The 14,698-nt window shown below is 34.8% G+C and overlaps 1 pseudogene; it reads left to right on the top strand.

Moving 5' to 3' along the window:
• The window catches only part of LOC107610829, a 71,937-nt pseudogene that overhangs the window by 28,042 nt on the left and 29,197 nt on the right, over positions 1–14,698 (top strand).

Below are 14,698 nucleotides of genomic sequence, written 5' to 3'. Positions count from 1 at the left end.
ATTTGTTTAAATTTCTGTTCATTTCATACTAATTACTAATTTCTTTAAAGTTTAATAATCTTTAGTTTTATTGATGTAATTTTTTCAATCAATAATAGTAGTTTATAGATTTTAAATATGTTTAGTTTTAATTTTAAATTGTTTGTAGCCATTTAGTTTGTTGCAATTTTTTTTTTTTGAAAATTTAATTTTTGTGAAGGTTTTAAACCGCCACAAAAATTTCAAAAACTGCTAAAAAATTCAACTCAAAACCCCCACAAAGCACACAAAGAACCGCCACTAAATTATGTCGTGGAAGTTCTACAAAATTGCCACAAATAAGCTCGTGGCACCTCAAATTTTGGAGGTTTAGAAAACTCCCACTAACCTTTTGGTGGGGGTTTCAAACCCCCACAAACCAGAAAAAAACTGCCACAAATCAACTTGAATCTTGTAGTGTAGATATCCGCCGATATGAGTAAATATCGGTACTCTTCGATGAACTTATCTTTGCTAATGCTTCACCGTGTATCTTTTATCATTATGTTACTAATGTCATTTATATTAGTAACTCATATATATCATTACTTGTATTTTAATATATCCAGCTTTCATAATTATCTGTTTATGATATTTATAATTTGAATCGCTGACTCAGCAGCTTGATTTCGTGACACCCAACCTTTTCCATTTAATACTATGACACATAGTTATCAAACCACTAATTATCATCCTCATTCCATCTTCATTTCGCTGAAAGAATTTGGAGAAAGAAAAGAAAGAAAATCGAGAGAGAGAGAGAGAGAGAGAACGTGAACTTCATGGATACAAAAATCTTTCGGCTTTGATTTCTTGTGATCCGTAACTCTAATAAAAAATTTAATCCGATAAAAGTGTTCATATCCTCCTCCTCTATACGTTGGTCATCACTTTTCTTCGGTAAAAATTAACAGTAGTATAGCTCCCCTTTCCCTTAAGTTTGGCCAATTGGAGTTCTATGAGACACAGACGACTTCTGACGTTTTCTTCTTCAGCAGCTCGATCAAAAATTTTCTTTGGAGTTTCCGTTCTTTTGATTTCATACGGAGGTAGAGTTTGATAATTTTATAATAATTAAAAGTGAATTAGATGAGTGAATGTTGGTTTGATTGATTACTGTTTGGGTTTGATTAAGTTTAAGTTAAATTATTGTTGTTTGCTTGAGATTTTGGGTCGGCTATGTATGAGCAGCCAACTGGGGGTGTTTTGATGATTTTGGGGATGTTTTGGTGCGGTATTTTGAGATAAAATTGGTGAGATTTGATGGCTGAGAGATTAAATTAAAAGTTACGAAGAATCGGTAACCGAAAAACTCGAAAACGAATTAAAATACAAGTAATATTCTGAAAGAGAAAGGTTAAGGGTTTCAATTTTGGTATAAGAGAAATATTAGTAATTAAATTTTATTTTTGAAGGGTAACATTGTATTTATATATAAAAATCGAGGTACAATTTGTAATTATATAAGTTTTCGAGTATTTTGGATAATAAATAAAGTACAGGGGTAAGATGGGTATTTTATAAAAGTTAAGGGTTACTTTTATAAATATTGAGATAAGTGAGGTTCAAATATAATTTGAAAAAATTGTTAGGTTAAAAATAAAATATTTAAAAGTTTGAGGTTTAAAACGTAGATAATAAGAGTTTAAGAATAAAAGCTTTACAAAGCTAAGTTTTAAAAAAAAAGATATAAATATTATTTATTTACTATTTAAATTATCTTATTTATATTATTGTTATCTTTTTTATTACCCTTAAAAAGCTTTAGAGGACACAGTTAATTTAAGACTTTTATGATTCTTTTTCATAAGTCATTAGGGAAAAGCGAGGAAAGAATATGAAGTTGAATTATGGTAAAGAATTAAAATATTGAAAGAGAGAAAGAAAAGAAGTAAGAAAATAAAAGAAAAAGATGAGAAAGAAAAGAAAAGAAAAAGAACAAAAGAGAAGGATGTATTAAGTAAAAGGATCTCTGCCACAGAAGAGCGGAAAGCAGTGACTGAAAAGATTTTAATGAATGTCTGCCACAGTAGAGCAGATAGAAAAGAAGGTATTAATTAAAGGGATCTCTACCTCAGTAGAGTAGAGAGCAAAGATTGAAAGGAAATTGAGTGCTATTTGGGACTTAGTGCCAAGTATCTAGTGGGGACGGCGATATGTAACGCTCACTTTGTAAGAACCACGATTAACTAACCGATTTATTAAATAACTAAATTTCCCAAATTAGGTTCCAAAAATTTAGAATGTGAATTAGGGAATTCAAATATGATTTTTGGACTCAATAGATTTTTATGAGTTGAAAAATGTAATTTTCTGCGAAAAACCGCATAAGACTGCGAACCGGCAGATTAACCGGCCGAACCGGTTTAAGTCTGTTCGATACTAAGCGAGAATAATAAAAATAGTAGAAAATTTTAGGAAAATATTTAGAATTGAAACCCGAGCACTAATTTTAAAGGTTTGGCCCGAAATTGGGCCAACGGGCCAAAAACGTTAACGGGTTGGACCGGGTCCAAGTTGGGCCCAAGCCCAATATATATAAGTTCACTAAATGAGCCCGTTCAGCTCATTCATCCTCAAACACAACACAACACAGCTGAAGTGAGAAGAGAGTGAGGGTTCCATTTTCACTATTCATCTTCAACTTCTCAAGCTCATAACATGAGCTACGGAGCTCTGATTGCCGCATCATTTGTGGCCACGCGATCAACATAAAGAGCTCTACAAAACCCACCCAAAAAACTGGTAAGAAAATCTTGATTTCCCTCTCAGCCTTCCCTTCTATAAGTTCAAAAATTTAGTGCTTAGGATTTTGAGATTTTAATGTTTTGATGTGTTTAGGATCAATCTAACTTGAGAAAATTGTTGGGTTATGGTCCTATGACCATTGGAAAAGGTAAGGAAACTTTTTACCTTGTGAATTTGTAATTATGATGAACCCTAGGTTGATTGGTTATAAATTATGTGTATATAGCTTGAAGTTGTGATGGTTGGCATTTATTTAGAGCTTTGGAGTTAAATTGGTGGCTTGGTTGTGGTTGGAAGCTTGATTTGCACTCAATTTAGGTTTTAGTGCATATTGAAAATCGGCCAAGGTATGGTTTTGGTTTTCTCTATGTAATATATAATATTTCTAGACACTTAGGCTAGTGACCCATAGGATAGGTTTGGATTGAATTGGTTGTTGAACTTGGTTGATTGATGATGTATGATGAATTGATAACTTTGATGAATTGGATGAATAATGTTGTTGAGATTAATAAATAGTGTTGGACATTGATAGTGTGAATGATTGAGGTTGATTATTATGATTGGTAATGGTAAAATGATGATTGATGAGTGTGTTGGTTGAGAGATGATTATAGTGCCATGTAATTGATAATTGGGTTTGATGATTATATGTTATGAGTGGTGGAATGTGATGCAAATGGTAAGATCTTATGTGAGTTGGAGTTTGTGTGGTTTTAGTTTGGTTTTGGTTGTAAATTTTGGAAAGTTGAGAACCTTGTTGTTTTTGGTAAAAACCAGTTTTTGGTAAACTTTGACAGAGCATAACTCGAGCCTCAAAACTTGAAATTGAATGAACTTTGTTTTAAATTAAAGATGGCTTTGAGAGCTTTAAATCGATATAAAATTTGTAGAAAATAAATTTTTGTAGAGTAAGTTATGACTGTTCAAAGTTTGGTGCCAAAAACTGAATTCTGCAACATTTGAAAATTTTCTAAGTCTGGTATGGGCTGTGTACACGACATGCTGCACACGACACGACCAACCTTTTCGGGTTGGGTATCTCGCATACACGAGGCACTGCATGCGTACGCGAACTATAATGCGTGACGCGAGCAACCCATTCGGGTTGGACAACTCGCGTACGCGAGCAGGTGGTTGCGTACGCGACCACCCCCTTTTTCAACATCCCGCATACGCGAGGCAAGGGCTTGCGTACGCGAGACCCCTGTTTTGCTGAAAATGATTTTTATGTTTTTGAAAAGGGTTCTCTAAACTTCCCTAAGATGTAGTATAAGGGTAATGTTTATGGTTAGGTCTAAAGATTAATAGAGGATAATTAAGAACTTAAATAAGTGAATTTTATGTGAATTTAGAAAACGAAGGCTTAGGTTTCTAGAGTACTGAGGATGGATTTGGTTGAGTAAGATGATGAGGCATTGTATTGATGATTGACGGTACAAATTGTGAAAGTGGTGAACTACTGAGAACTGAATTAAATAATTTTTGAAAACTACTGATGTAACACTTTTAAAGTTGAGATTTTTGAGACGCTATGCGCCTGGCAAGGACGGTTGGTTAATCCCGCTTGTCGAGGTCGCGGCGGCGGCGTAAGGGCGATGGTTAGTCCCGCTTACGTTGAGATGTGAGGTCCGTGGTAAGAGTATCCCGCTCACATCCTTTCGAAATCACTAGAGTGTGCAGGCACTGACATCCTGGACCGTGATCTGGGCACGATATCTCGGGGGTTCCCATTATGAGACCGAAAGGCGACATCTCCATGGAGATATGTCGGGTTGGCAGTTGAACCGACAATGTGATATCACAGCCAAATAGGACAGGCATTCATAATTTGCATCGTCTATCTGTTTGTTTGCTTTGCCGACTTGAATTGCTTGCCTAATTGTATAACATGCCTAACTGCCTATTTGAATTACTTTATATATATATGCTTATACTTGTGCTTTACTTGCATTGTTATTATCTGTGTATTCTACTGGGATTGAGGAGGTTCGGAAGGTGGTGGCAATGGGATCGCATGGCAGTTAGGCAGGAGAAGGCTGTGGGACAGCGGAAAACTGTTAGATTTAGAAATCCACTAAGTTAGATTACCCTTTTTTCTTGTGGTTTTAAAGATATGGTTTTAAAACTTACTTATGTTTTAAGCTTGAAATCTCATGATGGATATGAAGCTCTAGGATTGTCTCTGGCATCCAGGAGTCTTATATCTTACATCACTGGACACTGTTACTATATTGAGAACCTCTGGTTCTCATTCCATACTCTATTGTTGTTTTTCATATGCAGGTCTCAACCCACCTCGGTGAGTTGCTTGATGGTGATAGAGCGGAGGATCTTCACTATGTTCTGAAGTCTTTTTGATTATTTTGTTTAGCTTCTCTCACTTTTGATTTATTTTGCCTAGAGGCTCACTTTGAGAGGAAGTTAGTATAAGCTGTTTTACTTTCAAAACTCAGTTTGTCTGTATATAACTAGCCGGCTTAAACTCCCCGGGTGGCGGCTGGATTCTTATGACTATTATACTTTGATACATCTATATATATGTCGTGATATCTATACGTGTGCCTCGATTAGCATAGCTTTGTGTGAACGTTTTGCGCTTTTGACACTCTATTTTTGAGCTTAATCCTTCATCGGGTTTCTAGAATTATTGTTTCTTTCTATACATATATATGTACTAGCTTTAGAATTGTCGTAACCTTTAATTAACTTTTTCTTTACGACGCGAGGTAAGGCTTAGGGTAAGTAGGGTGTTACATACTTGACACTGTAAGGATGGCTCAGTGAGGACGGCAATTGGTAACACTCACTGGAGATCGAAAGGAAGGTTCTCCCATGAGGACGGCGATGCGTAACGCTCATGGAGGGAACATTGGCTGAGATAAGGACGGCGATGCGAGACGCTTATCTCAGGACTAATGTCGGAAATCGGGCAACAAACTGACACATGAGTTCATGGCCTGTATAGGACTAGACATGTATCATACTTGTTTGCGCATATCTCTATGTTGTGAAATTCTGTGAACGTGTCTGTGTATTTTCTGGTTAATTGACTTCTGAGTAAATTACTTGTCATGCTTTGTTGAAGTTTTTCTGTATTCTATGGTGTGTTACTGTTGACTAAGGAATAAAATAAAATGAATATAACTATACACCCCGACCCTACTAAGAACTCTCCAGTTCTTACCCCCTATTTCCACCCCTTTCAACTACAGGTGCGAAGGTTTAGTGCAGAGCTACAGGAGCATAGAATATTATGTTTCCAAGTTGAGTTGTTAGATTTTATTTTCCTCTCGTCATTTATTGTTTTTAATTTTTAGAGGGGATAGGACTTGTATTTGAGAATCTTGAAATAATTTTGTGATTAAGTGATTTAAAATAAAGTCTCCTTTCGTTTTCTTAATCAAAGTTTCGGTTCATATTCGCAAAGGCTCAATATTAAATAAAGATAGTATAAAATAAAAAGTTTAGAGGTAAGTAACGCCTGAATTTTTGGTACGATCATGAGGTGCTAAAAGTTAGGGTGTTACACTTCAATCGTAGCTTGTTGAAGCTGCCTTCCTCCTGCATTCACCATTTGGGTAAGATGAAAAAAATGGAGGTTATGTATCACTGCTATAAATCAAGGGTCAAAAACAAAACTTGGAGCCACATAATAGATGAATGGCTCATATCCTTGAAGTCAAAAGAAAAAGAAAGAAAGAGAAGCATCTAGGTAAGGATGCATGCCAACTCTAATCACCGTTACAATCCCATCTCTTCTCTACGTTATTGCTCTAATATTTTGGAAAAGAAGAACTAGTCAAAGGTGTTCAACTAAGTTCAAGTTTTGGAAACTTTACTCTTCTATAAAAATGGTAAACGACCAAAAATTGAAGCAAGGAGAGTGAGCATACTTTTTGGGTTCTCATAGCTTTCAAGATTAATCTTCTTCTTGTTCATGGTCTTATATTAAATTTTTCGTTCTGCAGTTTTTGTCTTTCTCTATTTCTTTTCAATGAAAAAAGGCATTATGTGAGAAATTAGAAAAAGCCATTAAGAGAAAAGACAAAGAGAAATCTTGGAGAAATATTAGAAAATTATTTTAATCTCTTTTGAATGTATTTCTGCTTTTTATTCATGATCCTGAGAGGATTCCCTTGCTATGTTGGGTGAGCACTTAGTGGTTGGAAGTCTAGGAGTGAACCTAGCCAAATTAAGCTTGGGTAGAAGCTTGGTTTGTCCCAGATAGAATTGGTTAGAATCCTAGAAAATTGGTGATTATAATCTTTGTAAAAGATAGTAAAAATTCCACCACAGTTGTAGTAGAGATGGGATGTATGCCATATTGTACATGGTGGTTGAACCACGATACATTGCTATGTCGTTTTCTCATCTGTGCTCTATCTCTATTTTCATTCAATATGAGATAAAATAAAATTGTCTCCTACTTTATCTATCCCACAAAAGTCACAGTAACTCAGAGTATCCAAAAGTAACGAGTTTGCACAATTCCATATCCATCGTGAAGAGACAAAACAAAATTATCTCCTGTGATATCAACTTGGCAGACTCAACATCCACTCAGTTCTTATTCTAGTTTGAAGTAGAAGTGAAAAGTTAAAAAAGAAGTCATAGATTCAACCCCCTTTTTTAGGCCATTGATAACCTTTAGAACCCATGAAATTTGAACTCTTCCTACCTCCAAGACGTCGTTGAGATGTTGAAGACTGCTCTGCATCACTCATGGTTTCCTTCTTCTCCTACGGTTAGCTTCTTCTATTAGGTTTAGAAATGGAAATACTCCCCAGACACAGCGTCGTTTTGGTGATTCGACAAAGGCTTCATTGTTCTAATCTAATGGTTATAGTCTACGTCGGAGAAGTAATGCCACGTTATATAGCTCAATGTGACATGTCATCAAATCTGTCAAGACTTGCCAAAGAATTTAACAAAAGGGTTCATATGTCTAACAGAGACGAAAGATAAGGGTCGGGTTATCATTTTTCACTCGATAGGATACAGGTTGTCTAAAATGAAAATAGACAGGAGTCGGTAAGGGATTTTACTCTTCTTTTGTTAAAATATTAAGAGTTACAAATTTAAAATAAAAAATTTTGACATAATTAAAATTTATTACTATATATATTTTCTTTCTCAAATTTTATTAGAATTTTATATTGAACGTGTTATAAAATAAATAAATAAATAAATGAAGTGGATATAGAAATAAACCAAAGAGAAAAAGAGATTTTATTAATACTCTTTAATATATGTATCTCGTTATGATTAAGATTTTATAATACACTCTCAATAATATACTCAACACACTCACATTGTCTTTGCTTTGTGTCATTATGCTTTAATTCAATACATATCTTACTTTTCGAAAGGCTTTTTACAAGCATTAATAAGTTGCCTCTTTTTAAATGACATCCACCTAAAAACGATATTATAACATAGGGGTGTCCTATGGTGCTGAAATTTGATTTTTTTCAGCAAGTGTTGAAATGAGTTAGCTATATGAAAAATCTGACTCGTGAAGGTTTTGCTGCTGGAAGAAAAAGTAGCAACTGAGATGATGCAAGGATTGCAGTAAGTTGTCGAATGGAGCAGGCGTAATTGCAAAATGGCACAATTAGTATATAGTAATGTATTTTTAATTTTGGTTACAACTGAATTGGTCCTTTTGTTGGGGTTGGACTTTTTTTTTTGGGTATAAAGATGGCCTTTGATTGCTAGAAGACTTTTTAAAGGGTATTAGAATGTTTTTCAAAAATAAAAAAAAGGACAATAAGCATAAGACCCTAATAATAATAATGTAGCTGAAAAAACTTAATGAGTTAGGATTTGATTGAGCCACTTGCTTATTGTGATTATACTAGTCTGGAAGCTTCATCTGGAAGGATTGGTTGAAGTTTAGAGGAGTAGGCTAGTAGAAAGGAATATCGAATCTTAGACGGAGACAGGGAAAGCAAGTTGAGCAGATAAGTATTCAACCACGAATGATGACTTCACGGGAAACTATATCAAAATAACTATATGATCTCTTTTATATGATCTTTTTCGATATTTTACCTTCCATCGACAATTCAAAATAACTATATCAACTCTTATTATATGATCTCACGTTACTAACTTTATTTTTCATTAAAAAGATAGTAAAAATACTTCATTTTTCAACGAAAACACAATAAATATACATAGTTCTTGCTTTATCGTAACATTACTACAACAATTTATACTATCAAAATACTTTTCATAGTATTAATATGATAAAATTTCTTTTCTTCTAAATATTCAGGACAACCTAGTTTATACCTTACCATCAGTTATTTATCTCTTTTTTTTTAACACTTAATAGCATATAAAAAATTACCATACACATTTCAAATACTAAATCCATTACACGGTCCAAATCTTCATCCTTTATTTATACATTCGAATTTATTCAAACCTTTTCTTTTTTGTTTTGGTTCAACTTTCTTCTTGATAGGATCGACAAAATTCCAACTAGTGAAATTTTCATAAATTTAGTTCGATAAGCCTAAAATCCACCTTTATTGCCAAAAAGAGTCCATTGCAACAAAAAAATCCAACCCAACCACCTAATCACCATTAACAATAGATTAGTGCAGCTACAATTTTTCATGTTTAATCAACAACTCTTTGCACAAACTAAAACGAGTCAACTTCTTGTCTATGCGGAGAGCACCAACGCGTACACGCGTCTTCCGTCAGGTAACTCCACCTCATTTTAGCACATGCTAAACCTTTAACCTAGAAGCACGCTAGCATTTAGGGGTGTTCATGTATCGGATCCGATTCGTATATTCGTATTGTTTATCCAAATTCGATCTAAAAATTACGGCTATGAATCTGATCCGTAAGGTTATCGGATCCAACCGATCCACACACTAATAAATCGGATTACGAATTTTGTATATGTATCTGCATATCCGCTTATCCCCCAAAATAAAAAAATAAATAAGTAAATATTTTTTTATGTTTTGTTTCAACTAATAATTATCATATATATTGCATTATTTTAATTTATTATTCAAAAAAAGTATGTTTAATATTATTTTTAAAATAAACATATTTAAAAGAATAGAAAAAATAAACTTTATTGATTTGTTTTGATAAAAATAAACTTTTAAAAATATTTTTGTGTTTTGCGGAAATATCGTATCCAATCCAATCCGCAAATGTACGGGTCAGATTGGATCCAAGCTTAAAAAGCTACAGATATTGGATCCGACCCGATCCGATGATTTTAGTGTGGATCAGATCAAAATTTTATATCTTTTTTATTCTAAAAAAATGTTTATAGATTAAAAATAGGGTGAATACCCATTTCTGCCCTTGATAATTTTTTTGAAAGACTTTGAGGCTCCCGACAAAAACAATACCCTTTTCGGCCCTTAATATTCTACTTCGTGGGACTGATTAGCCACTATGTTAATGATATCTCTTCAAAACATACTTATGTGACACGTTAATCACTAATATATCCTCTATTTAATTTTATAAAAAAAATAATTTAAAAATCACTAATATTTCTTAGTTTTACACCGTAAATTTAGCTAATATATTTGAAAAAGTAACAAAAAATATTAAAAAAAAAACAAAACGGCCTTAACAATTATCCTTAAAAGACAACGAAACTCCCAACAAAAAAGAATTTGTCAATTTTAGTTGGCTCTTAATGAATAAATCAATAGTTTAACATGTCATGTAGGCTTATTTCGTTAATACAGAGAGAAAATATTAATAGAGGAGCTAATCAGTCTTATAGAAGTAAAGTTTAGGGGCTAGAAAGGATTTTTTTTTTAGGACCTCATTGACTTTCGAGATACTTGTTAGAGGCCGTTTAAGATTTTTTTTTCTTTCTTGAAAATATAGTTATAATATGTGACTAACAATTGATATATAAATGAATGATGCTTTACAAATTATAAATTATAAATTTTAGAATGCGTTTAATGTCAATTTAGAATTTTGAAGTTTATTATTTTGAGTTATAACTCACGAAACATAGTTTTTAAATAGGCTCATGAGCTTGTCGAATTTTAAACAAGTCGAATTCGAACCATAAAAAAAAATCTATGAGAGGTAACAGAACTTAGTTTGGGCCAATTATTTACAATATGGATTAGACTCATCAAAACTAAAATTCGACTTGATTCAACCTATTTTCATCCTTATTGATTGGCCTATTTTATAGAATTTCACCGTTTTGGGAGACATATTGAAATTTTTTAGTCATATCTAGTCGATATCTATTTACAAAAATCACTTCTAATTTTGGGTTTCACTCTTTCAGTCGCGTGTGTGCATGTGTAAGTGCAAGTGTAACACCCTAATTAGCCTAAGCCTTACCTCGCGTCGTAAAGCAAATGTTAATCAAAGGTTACGACAGTTCTAAAACTCATACATATACTATATAGAAAGAATTAATATAATCTAGAAGCCCGATGAAGAATATAGCTCAAAAACAGGATTTGAAAAGCGCAAAACGTACTAACGAAGCTACTAACTTAAAGCACAAGATATAGATATAATATAACAAAGGATAAGAGTATAATATCATAAGAATCTAGCCACGGCTCACGGAATTTAAGCCGGCTAGCCATATACAGACATACAAAAACCAGACAGTTTAAAAATAGCTTATACAGGTTTTTCTCTCTCAATACAAGCCTCTAGGAAAAAATAAAATACAAAGGTGAGAGACATATACAAAATAAATCAAAAGACTCCAAAAGTATCATGATCCTCCGCTTCTGTCACCGTCCAAAGCAACTCACTGAGGTGGGTTGCGACCTGCATCTAAAAAACAACAACAGAATATGGTATGAGAACCGGAGGTTCTCAGTATGGTAACAGTGCCTAGTGATGTAAGATATAAGACCCCGGGACGCCAAAGGCAATCCTAAACTTCATATCCATCACAAGATTCAATCTCAAGGCATAACTAAAATAGTAAAGCATATATGAAACCTTAACATATTAAAAGGGTAATCTAACTTAGAGGATTTTCTAGTCTAACAGATCTCCGCTGTCCCACAGCCTTCACCAACCTATCTTCCATGCGATCCCATCGCCACCGCCTTCCGAACCTCCTCAATCCCAGTAGAAAGCACAAGTAATATCAATGCAAGTAAAACACAAGTAGAAGCATATAAGGCAAGTAATTCAAGTAAGCAAGTAGACATGTTATACAATTTAGGCATACAATTACAAGTCGGCAAAGCAAACAAATAGATAGAAAATGTGCAGGATGAATACCTATCCTACTGGCTGTGATATCACATTGTTGGTTCAACTGTCAACCCGACACACCTCCATGGAGATGTTGCCCTTCGGAATCATCATTGGGAACCCCCGAGATATGGTGCTCAGATCACCGTCCAGGATTTTGTGCCTGCACACTCTATTGATCCAAAGGGATGCGAGCGGGATACTCTTGCCACAGACCTCACATCTCAACGTAAGCGGGATTAATCACCGTCCTTATGCCGCCACCGCTACCTCGACAAGCGGGATTAACCACCGTCCCTGCCGGGCGCATAGCATCTCATAATCTCAATGTAAAACAGTAGTTCAGTGGTTTTTCAGAAAATATTTTCAATACCTCAATGATTCATCATTGCACATTCGAGTCCTCAACTCATCTCAACCACTGTCATATCAACATTTTCATTCTGAGTCCTCGACTCATCTCAACTACTATCAATGCAACATTTCCTTTTTGAACTCATTAGTTCGTCACATTCTCAATTCGTACATCTTTCGTCCTTCTCAATTCACCAAATCCATCCTCAGTACACTAGAAACCTAAGCCTCCATTTTCTAATTTTTCAAATAAAAGCCAAATAAGTTCTCCTAAGACCTTTCCCATATTTCAATGCCCAAAAATAAGTCTAAGAGTCTTAATTAGGTGTCATAGAAGTATACAATCTTGTTGAAAAAGTGAAATGGTTCGAAAACAAAGATTAAGTTATAAAACAGGGCGTGTGCGTACACACAGGGTTGTGCGTGCGCACGCCCAAGAGAATCTTTAAACGTGTGCGTACGCATAGGGTGTGCGTACACACAAGTACAAATTTTCATAATTCTGTTCGCTCGCACAAGCTGTGCTAGCGCCCCCACTAGACTGCCTTTCCCAACTTGTGCGTGCGCACAGGGCTGTGCGTACGCACAGGTTGTAATTCTTCATTGGTTATGAGCGCGCACAAACTGTGCTAGCGCTTTAAACAGGAAATTTTCCCCTGCTTGTGCGTGCGCACAAGTTTAGAATTTTGCAGGGGTGTGCGTGCGCACATACCAGAAATCACAAAATTCTGTAACTTTGTAGAATTTCAGATTTTGACACCAACTTTGAATGATCATAACTTCCTCTACAAAAATCCAAATTTTACAAACTTTATATCATTTTGAAGGGTTTTCAATGGACTTTAATTCTAAACAAATCTCAACAAATTTTGAAAACTGAGGCATGAGTTATGATCAGACAAAGTTCACCAAAATTTCCTTTTTACCAAATTCCACAAGTACTCAATTTTCCAAATTCTCAAGCCACATCCAACTAAATCAATACCAAACTTCCATTTACAGCACAATCTACCCTCTTGGGTCACAATTCACCATTTATACAATTTTTTCCGTCACATATCACTATTCTCAACCATCAACATCAAACATGTAATACTATAATCAATCCACATTCAACTTTTCCAACCACATTACCATATCATCAACCTCAATATCACATATATCATACCAAATCACTTCTCAACTTCACACAATCATTCTTCATCATCATATCATAATCAATTTTCATAATCAAACTCAAAAATCATCAATCCATCACAAATCATCATACATCATCATTCAACAACACAACAACCATTTTAATTCAAACCTATCCTATGGGTCACTAGCCTAAGTGTCCATGAATATTATATACTACATAGAGGAAATCGAAACCATACCTTGGCCGATCCCCAATATGCACCAAAACCCCAATTTAAGCTCAAGATAAGCTTTCAATCACAAGCAAGCCTCCAATTCCACTCCAACAAGCACCAACAAGTTCCAAAGGCTTCCAAACTTACAATAATCAAGCTATATACACACAAATCATTACTAATCAACCTAGGGCTCAATTTAATCATAATCTCACAAGGGTTTCAAGAGCTCTTACCTTGCCCAACAGTTTTGAAAGCTAAAACAACAAGCAATCAAGTGCTAGAGTGTACCTAAATACGCAAAACACAAGATTTCACTCAAAACCAAACCCCAAAAATTCGAATTTCACAAGGGAACCAAAACTGGGCAGGAAAATTCAAAAAGCTTACCACAAAATTTGAATAAAAGTGACGGGCTCGGCAAGAGCTTCGTGTAACCGCTGACGGCACGCGAATCGGAGCACCGTAGCTCAAGATATCGCGGATTAAAGTGAGAAGTAGTGCTTCTTCTTCTCCCTTCTCCCTCTTTGCTTTCAGCTGTGTGTGTTGTATTTAAGTGAGTGTGGTGCTGATTGGGTTCACTTATGAACCTATTTATATGTTGGCTTGGGCCCAATTTTAGCCCGGTCCAACCCGTTAGCATTTTTAGCCCGTTTGGCCAAACTTTGGGTCAAACCTTTAAAATTAACGCCCGGTTTTCCATTTCTAATAGTTTTCTAAGGTTTTTTACTGTTTTCACTTTTTCTCACACAGCACCGGCCACCGGGCAGACTTAAATCGGTTCAACTGGTTCAACTGCCGCTTTGCGGTTTTTCTCGGTTTTTTGCAGTAAATACATTTTATGACTCAGAAAAACCTATTGAGTCCGAAAATCATATTTAAATCCTCAAATTTTCACTCTAAATTTTCGGAACCTAATTTGGGCAATATTAATTAACTAATTAGGCGGTTATTTAGTCTCAGTTCTTACATTCTCTCTA

The sequence above is a fragment of the Arachis ipaensis genome, chromosome B08, assembly GCF_000816755.2.
Source record: "Arachis ipaensis cultivar K30076 chromosome B08, Araip1.1, whole genome shotgun sequence".
NCBI lineage: Eukaryota > Viridiplantae > Streptophyta > Magnoliopsida > Fabales > Fabaceae > Arachis > Arachis ipaensis.
The sequence above is the reverse complement of the archived record's forward strand: the minus strand, read 5'-3'. Positions and strand labels throughout refer to the sequence as shown.